Genomic DNA, 17784 nt, shown 5'->3' with positions numbered 1-17784 from the left:
GACACTCCTCCACCACCAATCAACGGACTGCACCAAAAAAAAAAAAAAGAAAAGAAAAAGCCACACACCATACATGACAAGGAACCCACTCAAACAGCCTGGCTTCTCCACTTTTGCCTTCCCCCAACACTGGATCTCCACAAACCCACGCCAAGGATAGTGTGGACAAAAAGTGACAACAGGGCAACTACTAACTGAACAGGGGTGTGTTAAGGCCTGCAATGCCCAACACTTTTTCTGCTTTCTATGTTCCCTACCAATAACAAACTCAGGTAGAAGGCTACAATACTCCAGAGAAGAATGGGGTGGGGACACACACACACACACACACACACACACACACTCAACCCTGAGTGCAAGCCCTTACACATACAGAAAACGTTCCTTCTGTGGACTCTATAGAGGTGCAGAGCAGTTCCAAAGAGGACTGTTCACTATGCTTTATCCTACTCTTGCACTCAACCCCTTTCTACCCTCAGTATTGGACCTGTAAGGCTGGTATTTCTGACAAATATATCCCACACTTCTGCAGATTGGAAAGTCAGTTTCTACCACCATGCCTGCAGTTTCAGCTCTCCAGCCTCTAGGCAACCTACTCATGCTCTCTCTCACCTCTGACATTCATCTCACAATCAACTCCACATAATTCAGTTTCCCAGAAGATCAAGTGGATAATGACCTTCCTTGCCTCTCTCTTCACAAGGCATCTCCCTCCTCTATTCCCCAAAGACAACTGTGTGACACAAAAAAAGAGTTCCTTCAGGGGGTCAGGGGATGCCCAGAGTGATTCCGGAGACAGGACTGTGAGCACCCAGAGATTAGACCCACCTATAGAATTTAGGGCCCTGGATCTTCTCAGACCAGCTGTCGAGTCAAACAGAACCAGTTCCCTGCACAGAGCCCCAGCCCCCATTTCCAGTAGCAGCTTCTGTGTCCACAGTGGTCTCCTCTTCCTCACTGCTCTCCCCGCTCAAGCCAGCTAACCCTAACCCCCTCCACTCACACGCAGGCACAGACAACTCCTTCCCTTTTATGTAGCAGAGTACACAGCTCCATCTCAGTGGCTGGTCTGATTAGAACCAAAAGTCAACAGCCAATAGATGATTCTCAAGGCCAGGAAAACGCACAGGGCATCTGCTGTAGAGAAACTAGGGGTGTGGTGGGGGGAGGGGGAGGAAACAAAAACAAAGTCTCACTTTGGTCATCCTACCATAACCTGTGCACTGCCAAGTATGGAGACTTCAGAACTTTATAAAAAATATAAAGCTAGAGTGGTGGGTCCGGTTTTTTTTAATTAGTGGAACTGGGGCAGGTTTGTAAGGATTAAGGAAGGATGTAACTCAACACAAGGAATAGTACAAGATGGTCATTGGGAAGATAAGACTAGGGGATGGGAGTGTTTGGAATGTGTGAACTAAAGGGAATCAAAGTTGACAGAATGACTTGGAACTCAGGCAGGTGTGATGTCTGCAAAGAATGAGGATTACTGTGGAACAGGTGAGGAAGATTTGGCAGCAGAGCAAATCCAGTAGCTTGAGGAGCACCATCTACTCGGTTATTAGTAATAGTCTTTATTAAATACTCTCAGAAAAAGGAGCCCTATTTTGAGCATTGGTAGCTGCCTCAGTGGCAAGGAAGGAGTAAGGAGCACTGGGGATTTGAGGCATGACAAGTCTAGAACAGAGGTTAAAGGCCATAGGAATGGGCATTAACGATGGAGAGGAATCGTTGTTGCTGGTCACAGGTGACAGTAGTTAAGTTCACTCACCTGCTGAGAGGGTTGAAGGGTCCTAGTGCCCATACTACACCCAACAGCATTCCAAGGCAAGAAAGTAGGAGTGGAACAATCTGATGGGGCTCCTGGGGGCTGAGAAGGAAAGGAGAGGAGAGGCAAACGATGCAGTTTCTCTAAAGCACACGTGCCTTCACCACCCCCAAATCAACTGATTGTTCAAAACACATGAGGACAGCCACACACACCCTGGCTTCTCCACACTTCCCTCCCCCTGGATCCCCACACATCCAGGCCAGGAAAGGCCAAGACACAAACAAGAGGTTTCCAGGGCAATTGCTGACTGAGTGGGGAAGCCTACAGTGCCCGGGTCTTCATCTGCTCTCTATGGTCCCTGCCAAGACTCAGGAGACTACAACACTCCAGAGAAGAGTAGGGGTAGGCAAACAAAAACACACCAACTTAGTCTTGACACGGACTTCCCTCTTCCCCGAGAATGTTCCCTTACAGCTAAAGAAAGGTCCTTTCTGTGAAAACTATAGATGTGTAAGGCATTTGCGATGCCAGGACTGTGCGCTATGCTCTACCCTGCTCTTGCACTGGACCCCTCTACCCCTAGAGATCCCTCCCCATGTTGCCCCAGGTATCGTACCTGTACGACTGGTATTTCTGACTTAGATACCCCATACTTCTGTATATCATAAAGTCGATTTCTAGTACAGTGCCTGCATTTTCAGCCCTCCGGCCTCTGTGACTCTCTCGCTTCCTCAATCTGTCTCACCACAGACATCTCTCACAATGAAGACTCCTTAATTGAGTTTAAGAGGGTAAAGGAGACCATGGTCTTCCCTGTCTCTTTCCTCAAAGAACATCTTCCTCCTCTCTTTCCCAGAAGTGACTGCCAGACACAGAAGAGTCCCTTCGTGGGAGACTGAGGATGTAGAGTGACTCTGGAGACAGGACTGTGAGCACCCAGAGATTAGACCCATCTATAGAATTAAGGGCCCTGGGTCTTCTCAGATGCACAGTTGAGTCAACCTGAACCAATTCCCTGCACCGAGCCCCAGCCCCCATTTCCAGAAGCAGGTTCTGTGTTGACAGTGGCCTCCTCTTCCCCTCTCTCCCAACCCAGCTAACCCTAAACACCCTCCATTCTCTGTCACACACACACACACACACACACACACACGCTCACTAAGCAACAACAAAAAATACCTTCCCTTAGAGGTAGCAGTACAGTCCATGGCTCCATCTCAGTGACAGGGCAGCTCCGAAATTTAAGCCCAAGGTCCCAGCAGCAGAGGGATGGTCTTCGAGGCCAGAAAGTATTGGACATCTGCTGTAGACAAGAGTCATAGCAAATAAAAATCTCCCTGTGGTCATCACACCCACACGTGCAGCCACTGTAGCTGCATGAAGAAACTTAATTTGGCACAGCAGGAGAGCTTGGAACTGGTCATCGGGAAGAGAAGAAGAGAGGATGTGAATGAAGCATAGGTAGTCAAAAGCTTGAAGAGACTAATCTGAGTGATGCAAGTGTTACAGCTGAGAACAATGAGGATTGATGTGGAATATTTGGGGAAGGGAAAGAATCCAGTGGCTTCAGGTATCAGATTCCTGGATAGGATAGTAGTAATAATATTTATTAAACACTTGCCAAGTGCAAAGCACTGTACTAAGTGCTGATAGTCACCTCAGTGACAAGGAGGAGGTAAGGAAAACTAGGGATTCAGGGCAGAGTTAAGTCTGGAACCCATGCTGAAGGCAATAGGAAAGTCAATGAGGGAGGGGAACCACTGTTGCTGAGCGAGGCAGAGCAAGGTTTGAATTCCTTCTCACCTGCTCGGACATAGTCCTAGTGCCCGATTCACACCAGCTTCCCTCTGTGGCATGAAAGCTGGAAAGTAGAAGAGCTGTTGGTGCTCCTGGATGCTGAGAAGGAAATGGGAAGAAATGCAAACAATTCAGTTTCTCTGAAGGATGCATTCCTCCACCCCACCCCCAAATCTGCCTATTGATGAAGATGCATAAGACAACACCCATGGGCACCCTGGATTCTCCACTCTTCCCTTCCCTCCCCCTAGCTTAGTTAAGGTCTCCACACAAAAAACGGGTGGTCTCCAGGGCAACTGCTGAATAAACGGGGCTGAGGGAAAACCTACAATACCCAGGACCATTTCTGCTTTCTATGCTCCCTACCCCAACTCATAGAAGAGGCTATGGGGCTTCAGAGAAGAACGGGGTGGGGACACAAACACACACCCACCCTTCTACCTCATCTTGACACTGACCCCTCACTCCCTTGTAAGTAACCCCTTACAGATATAAAAAGAGTCATTTCTGTGGGTACTACGGATGTGTAAAGCAGATCCGATGAGAGAATTGTTGACTATGCTCTCCCCTACCCCTGCACTGGATCCCTCTCTCCACGCCAAAGATTCTTCACCACCGAGAAAGTTTCAGACCTGTAGGATTGATATTCTTGACTCCAAAGATACCCCACACCTCTGTATATTGGAAAAAGTGAGTTTATAGTACAAATGTCTGCATTTTCAGCTCTCCAGGCTCTATGTAACTCATTCATTGTACCTCAGATTTGTCTCATGACAAGCATTTCTTACTAGAGAATCAAGTAGACAGTGCCCTTCCCTGCCTCTCTCTCCTAGAACTACGTCCCACTTCTTTTCCCCCCAAAAGCAACTGCTAGATACAGAAGAGTCCCCTCGAAGGAGACCGAGGATATACAGAGTGACTCTGGAGACAGGACTGTGAGTAACCAGAGATCAGACCCGTCTATAGAATTAAGGGTCCCGGGCCTTCTCAGACCCACAGTCGAATCAAACAGAACCAGTTCTCTGCACAGAGCCTCAGACCCTTCTCCAGAAGCAGCTTCTGTTGTCCACAGTGGCCTCCCTTGGCTCACCACTCCATCCCCCAACCCAACTAATCCTAACCCCCTTCACACATCCAAAAAAAAAAAAAAAAACCCACCTCCCAATGCCTTCCCTTTGAAGGTTTGAAGCCCACAGCTCCACCTCGATGACAGGGCAGGTCAGGTCTCAAAATTGACCTCAATCCAAATGGCAGATGGATGGTCCTCATCAGGCAACGTCTGTGGAAATAATAATACCTGGTCAGAGTCTGCCCTTAGTCACCCCCCGCCCCCCAGCCTGTACAGAGGGAAGGATTGAGGGTGCGGGACTTCTTTCCCAGATTCAGATTGGGGCAGGCAGAGGGGTGGTGGAAGACAGATAAAAGGGCTTCCAAAATAAACAAAAATAGTGGGTATCAGGGAAACAGGTTAAAGCGGCAAAGGAGATTGCACTGTAGTAAAAAAATAGATTTTTAAGTGGTGGAATGGAGTACAAGGTCTGGGTTTTAGCCAGCTGAATTACTAAAGAAGAGAATAGGATAGAGATACAGTAAGAAGGGTGGCATTGGAAGAAAAGAGTGTCTGGTGTGAGTTGGCGTACAGGAGAAAAAAAGGGGAGGCAGAAGAGAGAAGGTGATTGACTGCCTAGAAGATATTTATTAAGACCGGGGGTGAAAACAAGCAAGTGATGTGTAACAGTCCCTGCCCCTCATGGAATCCACGAACTCCATCATCGGTTTACAGATAAAATCCTTGAGGACCAGCGAAATGAAGTAACTTACCCAAGGTCACTCAGTACCCCAGCAGTAGAACTGAGATTAAAACTCGAGTCCTTCTCATTCTCAGGAATATACTCTATCCCCTGTATCGTGCTGCTTCCTTAAGAAGCAGCTGGTCCCTGTACTGATATGAGAGAATTAGAGGTGTGGGGGAACAAATTGCAGGAGTGAGTTTCAGGAGAGAAGAGAACAAAAAAAATCCTTACCATAATTGATATTGGATGCAGAAAGAGAAAAAAAGTAAGAAAGAAAACAGAGCATTTGCATTACTCATCTTGGGGGGGGGGGGGTTGGTTAGAAATAGCTAAGTCACCACCAGGTTCTGGGTCACATGACATCTGAAAATTAATGCAGAAAGTTACTCAGAATGAATTAGTTCAGCAATACAGTGAAAAGGGAAATAGATGAGTCAGCTGGTCCTCAAAACCCCAACCAGTGCCAGCCCCCTACCCACACACCCACCACACCTACAACTAACTGCCCACCCCCGACCCGGGATCAACATGGCATACTACCCCAGAGCAAGAGCCCCTACCCCCAAAAAAAAGAACAAAGAAAACCCAAAATAACCCCCACTCACCAAGCTCCAGCAAGGAAAGCAGCTCTTCACCAGAACACACAGAAGCAGCCCAGTAAAGGTTGCCACCTCCCTGGAGGCTTATATGGGTCAGGGAGCTTAATTGGGAGCAGCTGATTAGGGTGGGAAGCAAGCAGGGGCCGGACCGTCCAGGAGTAGCTCATCTCCCGGGCTGGAGGAGGAACACCTGGGCTGGGGATGGAGTGGGGTCGGTAGCCTCCTGGGAGGAAATCACAGAGGCCTCCATGGAGGAGGGGGGCTAGGGTGGGGCGGGGCCCAGGAGTCTCCCCGGGACCCCCCCAAAGTGAACCCACTTTCTAGAAAGCCGTGGTCACAGCGGGCTAGCCGCCCCACATTTGATCTCTTTATCGGGGGTTTGACAATGTCATTATTCCCTTTTCCACTGACATTTTGGTTGGATTTGGCCCCTCCTGAGAAGCAGGGGGTGGGGGCGGGGTGGGGGGGTCTCGGGAAGGAGGTGACAAAGCCCCCTCCCACGGCTCTGCCCGGCCGTCTGCCCCTGGAGGGCGAGGGGGGTCCCCTGCCATCCGGGGGAGGGGGACCCCCTTTCTCTGGATCTTCAGAGAGCGAATAATGATAATAACTGTGGCATTTGTTAAGCACTTACTATGTTCCAGGCACTGTTCTGAGCGCTGGGGTACATACGAGGTAATCAGGCTGGGCACGGTGTCTGTCCCACGTGGGCCCCACCATCCTAATCCCCATTTTACAGAGGAGAAAGGTGAGGCACAAAGAAGTGAAGTGATTTGCTCAAGGTCACCCAGAAGAGGGTTTAGTGGATAGAGCACGGACTGGGGAATCAGATGGACCTGGGTTCTAATAACTGCTCTGCCACTTGTCTGCTGTGTGACCTTGAGCAAGTCACTACGCTTCTCTGGGCCTCAGTTCCCTCCTCCAGAGAATGGGGACTAGGACTGTGAGCCCTATGTGGGATGGGGACTGTGCTCAACCCAATTACCTTGCATCTACCACAGTGCCTGGGACACAGTAAGTGCTTAACAAATACAATTATGATTATGATTATTATGTGGCAGAGCAGGGATGAGAACCTACGGTCTCTGACTCTCAGGCCTGGAATCTTTCAGCCTCCTCCCGCTCCGATCGACCTTCGATTGACGGATCGTATCAATTGAGCCATCATCATCGACCACCGCCATCGACCCCCGGCCCACGTCATCCCTCGGGCCTGGAATGCCCTCCCTCTGCCCATCTGCCAAGCTAGCTCTCTTCCTCCCTTCAAGGCCCTCCTGATAGCTCACCTCCTCCAGGAGGCCTTCCCAGACTGAGCCCCTTCCTTCCTCTCCCTCTCATCCCCCTCTCCATCCCCCCATCTTACCTCCTTCCCTTCCCCACAGCACCTGTATATATGTATATATGTTTGTACATACGTATTACTCTATTTATTTATTTATCTTACTTGTGCATATCTATTCTATTTATTTTATTTTGTTAGTATGTTTGGTTTTGTTCTCTGTCTCCCCCTTCTAGACTGTGAGCCCGCTGTTGGGTAGGGACTGTCTCTATGTGTTGCCGACTTGTACTTCCCAAGTGCTTAGTACAGTGCTCTGCACACAGTAAGTGCTCAATAAATACGATTGATTGATTGATTGATTGAGCGTTTCCTGAACCTAGAGCTGTCGGGCAGTTTTATTTATTGAATGCCAACTGTGTGCAGAGCACTGTACTGAGTGCTTGGAAGAGTACAAGAGCAGTGTACTAAGTGCTTGGAAGAGTACAGTGTAACAATATAACAGACACCTTCCCTGCCCACAACAAGTTTACAGACTGGCGGGGAGACAAATATTAATATACATCAATAAAACTACAGACCTGTACATAAGCAGGTCTTCCCCCTTCCCTTTCCTTCCCTTCCTTTGAAGCCCACATTATTCGCCTCTACCACCCCCTCCAGATTCTTGTAACCGTCATCTACCGCCCCCCCCCCCCCCCCCGGCCCCACCTCCAACTTCTTTAACGATTTTGACCCCTTCCTCACCTTCCTTCTCTCCTTTTCCTTGCCCACTCTGATCCTCGGTGACTTCAACATCCACATGGATATCCCTGGTGACTCCTCTGCCGCCCACCTTCTATCTCTCCTCGACGCTGCCAACCTCTTGCTCCACCCCACCTCACCCACTCACCAACTTGGTCATACCCTCGACCTCATCATCTCCTATAGCTGCACTGTGTCCACCCTCACCAACTCTGAAATCCCTCTCTCAAGTCAGGGCTACGCAGAAGGGAGTGGGAAAAGAGGGAAAGGGGGCTTAGGCAGGGAAAGTCTGTCGGGTTTGAGGAAGTAGAGCATTCCAGGCCACAGGGAGGATGTAGGTAAGGGGTCGGCGGCCGGACAGACGAGATCCATGTTATTCTAGGCAGCTGTGCCTCTCTATCGCCCCCTGGTGGCACCAAATGTTATCCTGGGGGTTGTGCCTCTCAATCGCCAGTAGGTGGTGGCGGTAGGCTTGTTCGGACGGCTGCGCCTCTCTATTGCCCCCTGGTGGTTATTAGTGTTATTATTATTATTATCAAGTGCCATCGAAGCGTCTCCCATTCATAGCGACTCTGTAGATATATTTTCTCCAGAACGTCCTGTCTCCTGCCATAGTCCATAAACTTGTTAACGGTTCTTCCGTTATCGTTGTTATGGTCTCTATCCATCTAGCTGCTGGTCTGCCTCTTCCACGTTTTCCCTGGACTTTTCCTAGCAATAGTGTCTTCTCCAGAGAATTAGTCTCCCTGATTATGTGTACAAAATATGTTAATGTAATTCGAGTCACTTGACCTTCCAAAGACCACTTTGGCTTAATTTGCTCCAAAATCCGACAGTTTGTTTTTTGGGTCATCCATGGTATTTACGAAAGCCTTCTTCAACACTACATTTCAAAAGAATCGATGCTATTTCTAACCTGTTTTTTCACTGTTCAGCTTTCGGATCCCTCCATTGTCACTGGAAACACCATAGAATTATTAATAATGATGGTATTTGTTAAGCACTTACTATGTGCCCAGCACTGTTCTAAACCCTGGAATTGGCACTTTGTATTTTTGTGGCAATTGTACATCAGCACATTTCAGGGCTTTTTCCAGGGTCTTCATAGCTAGTCTTCCCTGTTGGTACCAAGCGTTATTCTGGGGGTCTGTGCCTCTCTATTTTCTCCTGGTGGCACTAACACTTGTTCTGCAAAGCTGTGCCTCCATACAGTCTCTTGGTGGTACCAGATATTGTCCTGTAAGGCTGTGTCCGCTCTCTACCGCCCCCTCGTGGTACTAGGCGTGATCCTGCAGGCCTGCGCTTCTCTATCGCCCCCTGGTGGCACAAGTCGCTATTCTGCGAGACCGCGCCTCTGTTGCCCCCTAGTGGCAGTAGGCTTGTCCTCGGAGGCTGCGCCTCTGTATCGGCGCACGGTGGTAATGAATCGATCAGTCAGTCATATTTATTGAGTGCTTACTTTCATTCATTCAGTCGTATTTATTGAGCGCTTACTGTGTGTAGTATTTCTCTTCCCAGCCCGAACACTTCACTCCTCGGGTGCTGACTTTCTCACGTTGCCTCGATCTCAGCTGCCTCACCGCCGACCCCTGGTGCGCGTCCTGCCTCTGGCCTGGAAAGCCCTCCCGCATCAAATCCCACAGACAATTACTCCACCCCTCCCTTTAAAGCCTTACTGAGGCCCATCTCCTCCAAGAGACCTTCCCAAACTAAGCCCCACTTTTTCTCGTCTCCCCCTCCCCTTCCGCGTCACCGTGACTCGCTCCCTTTGCTCTCCCCCCGCCTCCCCACAGCACTTTCCTTCAATCGTATTTATGTTTATGTCATTTTATGTATTTATATTGATGTTTCTCCACTTGCATTGATGTCTATCCCCGGCCCCCACCCCCCACCCCGCTAGGCTGGGAGCTCGTTGTGGGCAGGGCTTGTCTCTTTATTGCTGTATTGTACTTTCCCAAGCGCTTAGTACAGTGCTCTGCACCCAGTAAGCGCTCAATAAATACGATTGAATGAATGAACGAGACTCCCCGGGATCGCCTCATCCGAGCCCACTTTCTCGAAAACCGTGCTCAGGTCAGGCTAATTGTCCGACATTTGATCTTTTCCCTAGGGGCTTGACGAAGTGATTATTCCAGTTTCCACTGACCCTTTGGGTTGATTTCGACTCTCCTATCGAGCGGGGGGGCGGTGCAAGAGGGGCGGGGCAATGGGAGGGGGAGGAGATGAATTCCCGCCCCTTCGAAGTGGCCCTGCTCCCATAGCGCTACCCGGACAAAGCCCCCCACCCGCCCCGCGGCTGTGCCCGGCCGGCTGCGCGAGGGGCGGGGGTTGAGGAATCTCCTGGGCTCCGGGGGAGGGGGTCTGCCCTCTGTGGATCCTTGGACGCCTGACTGACCCCCCACACACACCTCTGCTCCCGACTCCGAGCGACTGGTTGTGGCGGGATGTGGCTGTCCCGGAGGCGCTGAGGCGCTGACCACGGCATGGGAGAATAATATTATTAAAAATAATAATAATAGTGGTTTTTTTTAAATGCTTACTCTTTGCCAAGAGCTGTTCGAAATGCTTGAGTAGACACAAGGTATTCAGGCTGGACACAGTCCCTGTCCCACATGGGGCTCACAATCCCAATCCCCATATTACAGATAAGGAAACTGAGGCACAGGGAAGGGAAGTGACTTGCCCAAGGTCACGCAGCAGACATGTGGAAGAGCAGGGATTAGAACCCACAGCCTCTGACCCTCAGGCCTGGGGCCTTTCAGCCTGCTCCCGTTCTAATCACCCATCGCTCAATCCATCAATTGTATTTTTAAAGCATTTACTGTGTGCAGAGCAGTCAATTGTATTTATTGAGTGCTAACTGTATGCAGAGCACTGTACTAAGCGCTTGGAAGGGTGTGCTCTAACGGGCACATTCCCTGCCCACAACAAGCTCACAGCCTAGAGGGGAAGACAAACATTAATAAACATAAAATTACAGCTAGTACATAAGCAGTAGGGAGAGTTCAATACAATGGTGTTGGTAGATACATCCCCTGCCTACAACAATTTTACAATCTAGAGGGGAAGACAGACGTTAATAGAAATTAATAAAATTACAGACATGAACGTAAGGAGTTTGGAGAATACAATGCAATAGAGTTCTTAGGTATATTTCCTGCCCACGAGGACCTTACAGTCTAGTGGGGGAGAAGCCATGTGGGTTAATGGATGGAGCACAGGCTTGGAAGTCAAAAGGACCTGGGTCCTAATCCCAGCTCTGTCACATGCCTTTTGTGTGACATTGGGCAAGTCACTTAATTTCTTTATGCCTCAATTACTAAATTAGTAATGTAATGAAGTTGGAGGACACCCCCCAAAACACCTAGGCTTTGGGGAAACCCAGGGAGCTAGGGTAGATCCCAAGCTATGATAGGGTGAAGGTCTTGAGTAGCCTGCGCTGCAACAGCTTTGGGGTTGGGGTGTGCATTTGGCAGGCAGTGCAGGTGAGTGGGGCCAGGGGAGAAGAGAGGAGCAACATCAGAAGGTCACAGCCCCCTCTCAGAGCCCCCTCTGTGGCTGTGGGTCCACCTTGGACCCCGTGAGGACAACAGGGTGGCTTGACCCTGTCCACCTTCTCCCACTAGGCCCCCTGGAGTCATCAATGGCAGGCCCAGAAAGATCCCTTCTCCAGGGACTGAGTAGGAGCAGGGTGACCCTGCAGACAGGACAGGATTGTGAGCACAAGGAAATTGGACCCAGCTACAGAATTAAGGGCCCCAGGTCTTCTCAGTCCCACTCTCAGGTCAGACAAAACCAGTTCCCTGCACAGATCCCTGGCCCTCTGTTTCCAGGACCAGCCTCAGTGATGGTAGTATCAGTCCCCTTCTCCCTCTTCTCCTCTAGATATGAGCTATCCTGCGTGTTCACTCACACACCAATCTAGTCAACATCCACAAACACCGCCTTCCCATAGAGGAGGCAGCACAGGTCCTGGCTCCTACTCCTTGTCTCCACAAGGATTAGAGTCATTAGAGTCAGAAAGCAGCTGCTCTGTAACCACACTGAAGGGGTACAGGCCTCGTGGCCGAGGCAATGTGGTGAATACTTCCTGTACGGAGGACCCGTTGGTCTTTCCCTGTCTCTCATCAATAGACACATCCTCTTGGACATCTACCTACTAACCACTCCGTTTCGGGGGTTGGGAGGTGGGGTTTGAGGAGGTTCCTGGTTGGCCCAGTTTGGGGACTGTCTTGGCTCCCAGAAGCTGGTGGCCCCTTTGCACCCCAAAGAGAAGCCTCCACCCTCTCCACTACTGCAGACCCAACACAGGTGACCCCGCACGCAGCATTCCCTGAGCCAGGCCCAGCCCAGAATGGCCATCTGCACCTGGGAGCCCTCCTTGGTCAGTAGAGACATCTCAATGTGGGATCCTGATTATTAATAATTATTATTATTATCATCAATCGTATTTATTGAGCGCTTACTATGTGCAGAGCACTGTACTAAGCGCTTGGGAAGTACAAATTGGCAACATACAGAGATGGTCCCTACCCAACAGTGGGCTCACAGTCTAGAAGGGGGAGTCAGACAACAAAACAAAACATATTAACAAAATAAAATAAATAGAATAGTAAACCACTATTCTGAGTGCTGAGGTAGTTACCAAAGTAACCAGGTTGTCCCTTGTGGGGCTCACAGTCTTAATCCCCATTTTACAGGAGAGGTAACTGATGCCCAGAGAAGTTAAGTGACTCAGCCAAGGTCACACAGGAGACAAGTGGCAGTGCCGGGATTAGAACCTATGTCCTGTGACTCCCAAGTCTGTGTTATTGCCACTAGGCCATGCTGCTTCTCTAATTGCTTAAGCTCTCCCAAGGTCACCTAGTTCTCAGTACTCTCCCCTCACCCCTCACCCCTCATTCATTCATTCATTCAATCGTATTTATTGACTGTTTACTGTGTGCAGAGCGCTGTACTAAGCACTTGGGAAGTATAAGTCGGCAACATATAGGGACGGTCCCTACTCAACAATGGGCTCACAGTCTAGAATCCTCCCCACCCAAGCTACCAAACCTCAGCTCTCTAATTACCCAGAGCCCCCTTATAATCCCACTTTCTCCAAGTCCCCTTATGGCTAATTCCCAAGAGCCCGGTTTCTGGGCCCCAGTTCAGCCACCTGTGATACATGTTTGCCAGTGCTGTGGACTGGTGTCAGTGAAACATGACTCTTGCAAAATTTTTAGTCTGGCCCTTTGGAATGTAAGCAGGAAATGCATCACTTTGCAGTAGTCAGATGTGACTGCCCACTTCACAGGTCTGGATTAATGCAGAATCATTAATAGATAAGAAGTGTGGCCCAGTGAAAACAGCACTGGGCTAATAATAATAATAGTGGTATTTGTTAAGTGCTTACTATATGCCAAGCACAGTTCAAAGCTCTGGGGTAAGATACAAGGTAATCAGGTCAGATACAGTCCCGGTCCCACATAGGACTCACAGGAATCAGAGGATCTGGAATCAGATCCTTTCCTTCCCTCCCCCAGTTATACTGACCCTGCAGTCATGAGTAAACACATTTCCCCCCTTCTATTCACTAGGAACTTAATGGCCTATCCCAAAGAATCCATCAACTTTATTCTCCCAGAAGATGAAGGGGTTGGGGTGGGGCAAGGATGGGCACTGATGATAAGCACCTGTTTGTGTTAAACGCTACCCAGGAAGAGAGAGGAAGCTGAGGTGGTACAGGCCTTAAAGCCTGGGGCATGTGGGCTCTTCTCTCAAGTTGCCCCATTCCCTATCAGTCATATTTATTGACAGCTTACACTGTACAGGGCACTGTACTAAGCGCTTAGGAGAGTACAACCCAATAATAGTAATAATATCATGGTATTTGTTGAGCACTTACTATGTGTCAGGCACTGCATTAAGCACTGGGGTAGTTACAAGGTTGGACACAGTCTCTGTCCTACATTGTGCTTGCAGTCTTAATCCCCATTTTACAGATGAGGTCACTGAGGCCCAGAGAAGTGAAGTGACTTGCCCAAGGTCACACACCAGTTAAGTGGTGGAGCTGGGATTAGAACCCAGGTCCTTCCGACTCTCAGGCCCGTACTCTACCCACTAGAACATGCTGCTTCCCTACAACACAACTATATAACAGACTCATTCCCTGCCCACAATGATCTTACAGTTCAACTTAAAGTCTAGCTTGCAAGTAAATTCCTTTGCAATTTAAGAAGTGGTTCGTTTAGGAGCCTGGCACACGATGCCTTCCGAGAGCTTCTTTGAGAACACTATTTTCATGATGGCCCAGATGGTGGCTGGAGGAGTGGGGGGGATATGTGTGTGTGTGTGTGTGTGTGTGTGTGTGTGTGTGTGTGTGTGTGTGTGTGTGTGTGTGTGTGTGTGTGTGTGTGTGTGTGCGTGCGTGCACGTGTGTGTCTTAGGGGAAACGAAGCTCCTGTAAACCTGGGGATCCACATTGAATCGCTTGGAGTGTTCACTCACTCTCTCTCTCTCTCTCTCTCTCTCTCTCTCTCTCTCTCTCTCTCTCTCTCTCTCTCTCTCTCTTTATGACATTTGTTAAACACTATATGCCAGGGACTATACTAAGTGCTGGGGTAGACACAAGAGCATCAAGTTGAACACAGTCCCTGTCCCACATGAGGCTCACAATCTTAATCCTTATTTTCCAGATGGGGCAACTGAAGCACAGAGAAGTCAAGTGACTTGACCAAGGTCGCTCAGTAGACAAGTGGCAGAGCTGAGATTAAAACTCAAGTCCTCTGACTTCCAGATCTGTGCTCTTGCCATTAGGCTATCCTGCTAGTCCAAAGCTCATCTCCTCTAAAAAAACTGTCCTGACTAACCCATGTTGCCCAGGCTTCTTTCTTTCTTCTCATATTCTGCATGTGGGTGGCACATGCCCTTGTTTGGGGCACCTCTGTGCCTCTCCCATTAGACTGGAAGCCTCTGAGGGCAGAGATGGTGTCTATTCCAGATAGCAAGCCTGCCCTGTATGCCCACTTCAGGACTTTGAACCCTATTGGCACCGTACAGATTTGGGGCAAAGGGGCCAGACCTCCCAAGTTTCTCAGTGACTCTTCCTGGGACCATGTGTGGGCAAAGGCAGGTGAAGAGGCCTGGGGTGGGAAGGTCCTTTGTAGCAGTTGCATTTATTAACCACTCACAGTGTGCCGAGCACTGTTCTGAGCACTGCTCGAAGCACTGGGAAAGAAAGCACAGGTGGGCATCAGACAGCCTCACAGGGCCTGGGAGGGCAGTCAGGAGCGAGGTGCAGGGGGAGGTTGAGCTAGGGAGGAGTGGAGCTAGTGCTGAGGTAAAGGGGTATGAAACTCAGGTACAGAATCAACCAAACAGGACTACAGAACCTTGTGAATAATTAAACGATGATGTTGTTAATGATGGTATTTGTTAAGCGCTTACTATGTGCTAAGCACTGTTCTAATCGCTTGGGTAGATACAAGGTAATCAGGTTGTCCCATGTGGAGCTCACGGTTTTAATCCCCATTTTACAGACGAGGTAACTGAGGCACAGAGAAGTTCAGTGATTTGCCCAAAGTCACACAGCTCTCAAGTGGAGGAGCTGGGATTAGAACCCAGACCTCTGATTCCCAAGCCCATGCTCTTCCCATTAAACCACACTGCTTATTTGTCATCTGACTACCAACATGAGAGTTAGGTGATATAATGTAGAAACATCAGAAATGAATTGAGGAAGACCTCCTGGGGGAGGCCTGATTTCACAAGAACTTCAAAGATGGGGAGAGTTGTCTGCTGGATGTGAAGGGGGAGGGGGATCCAGGCAAGAGTCAGCATGAAGAAGTGGTTAGCAGACGGAGAGGTGAGAAAGAGGCACAGTGAAGAGGGCAGCTTGAGAGGAGCAAGGTGGGTGATTAGAGAAGCAGCGTGGCTCAGTGGAAAGAGCCCGGGCTTTGGAGTCAGAGGTCATGGGTTCAAATCCCAGCTCCACCACGTCTGCTGTGTAACCTTGGGCAAGTCACTTAACTTCTCTGAGCCTCAGTTACCTCATCTGTAAAATGGGGATTAAGATTGTGAGCCCCACGTGGGACAACCTGATCACCTTATACCTCCCCAGAGCTTAGTACAGTGCTTTGCACATAGTAAGCACTTAACAAATGGCATTATTATTATTATTATTATTATTATTATCTGAGGTGTGGAGGGAAAACAAAGTGGCTATATTGGGAATGGGGGGAAGAGAAAGAGAGAAAGCTGATTGGACGCTTGAAAGCTGACAGTCAGGAGTTTCTACTAAACTAATACAATTGATCGGTTCAAAAAAGAATGGGCAAGCATTGGAGGGTTTTGAGGAGTGGGAGCTGTGTGCGTGCATAACGATGTCTTACAAAAATGATCTGGGTGAAAAAGTGAAGGATGGACTGGATGGGGAGATCAGCGAGGAGCACGCCTGTGGCTTCTCAGCCCACACCATTACTACTACTACCACTACTACTACTACTACTACTACTACTACTACTACCACCACCACCACCACCATCATTACTACCAATACCATCACTACTCCTTCAATCACTACTCATACCATTACAATTAATACTATTACTACTAATACTGTTGCTACTAATACCATCATTATTTATACCATTACTATTAGTACCAGTACTCTTCATATTACTAATACCATTACTTCATGGCCTAGTGGATAAAGCACTGGCCTAAGAGTCAGAAGGACCTGGGTTCTATTCCCAGCTCAGCAATTTGTCTGCTGTGTAACCTTGGCCAAGTCATGGAACTTCTCTGCCCCCCTTTTACTCCGCTCCTCCTTCCTTCCCCATCGCCCCTACTCCCTCCCTCTGCTCTACCCCCTCTCCCCGTCCCACAGCACTTGTGTATATATGTACATATCTATTATTCTATTCATTTTATTAATGATGTGCATATATCTAAAATTATATTTATTTACATTGATGCTATTGATGCCTCCACTTGCTTTGTTTTGTTTTTTGTCTGTCTCCCCCCTTCTAGACTTTGAGCCCGTTGGGTAGGGGTTGTCTCTATTTGTGGCTGAACTGTACTTTCTAAGTGCTTATTACAGTGCTCTGCACAGAGTAAGCACTCATTAAATACAGTTGAATGAATGATTGAATGAATTCTCTGTGCCTCAGTTTCTTCATCTGTAAAATGGGGATTAAGACTCGAAGCCCCAGGTGAGGTGGGAACTGTGTCCAACCTGATTAGCCTGTATCTACTCCAGTGTTTAGAACAGTGCCTGGCACATAATAGACACTTAACAAATACCATCATAATTACTAATACCATTATAACTACTACTAATAGTAGCTGCAAGCCTTAGAAGTGAAGCACTGGGGTAGGGTTCCAATTTAGCTCTCTCCCAAGGCCGGAGGAAGGGCTAGGGAAGACCCCATTGTGAATCTATACCCTGTGAAAGTAGTGTGCAGTGAGCACATGTGCATGCATAAGCCTCTGTATCTCCATGTGGACATCTTTGCCTGGGCATATATGTCTGTACATATGTGTGTCAGAATGTGCATGTGAGTCTGTGAACATGTGTAGTGTACATGTGAGTCTTTCTCTGGGTGTGTCCCCAGGTGTACGTGTGCTTCTGAGCATATGCTTCTTCTATGTGAGCATGTGTCTATGTGTCTATGTGTCTATGTTTGTGCCTCTGGGTGGGCCTGAGTTTTTCTACGTTAGCATGTGTTTCTCTGTGAACATTTGTGTCTCTGGGTTGAGACATCCACAAGAGTGAGTGTGCCTGTGCTTCTTTTATATGAGCATGTGTGTGTGTGTGCGCGTGCATAT

Source organism: Tachyglossus aculeatus, chromosome Y4 (genome assembly GCF_015852505.1).
Source record: "Tachyglossus aculeatus isolate mTacAcu1 chromosome Y4, mTacAcu1.pri, whole genome shotgun sequence".
Classification (NCBI taxonomy): Eukaryota; Metazoa; Chordata; class Mammalia; order Monotremata; family Tachyglossidae; genus Tachyglossus; species Tachyglossus aculeatus.
Note: the sequence above shows the minus strand (reverse complement) of the source record.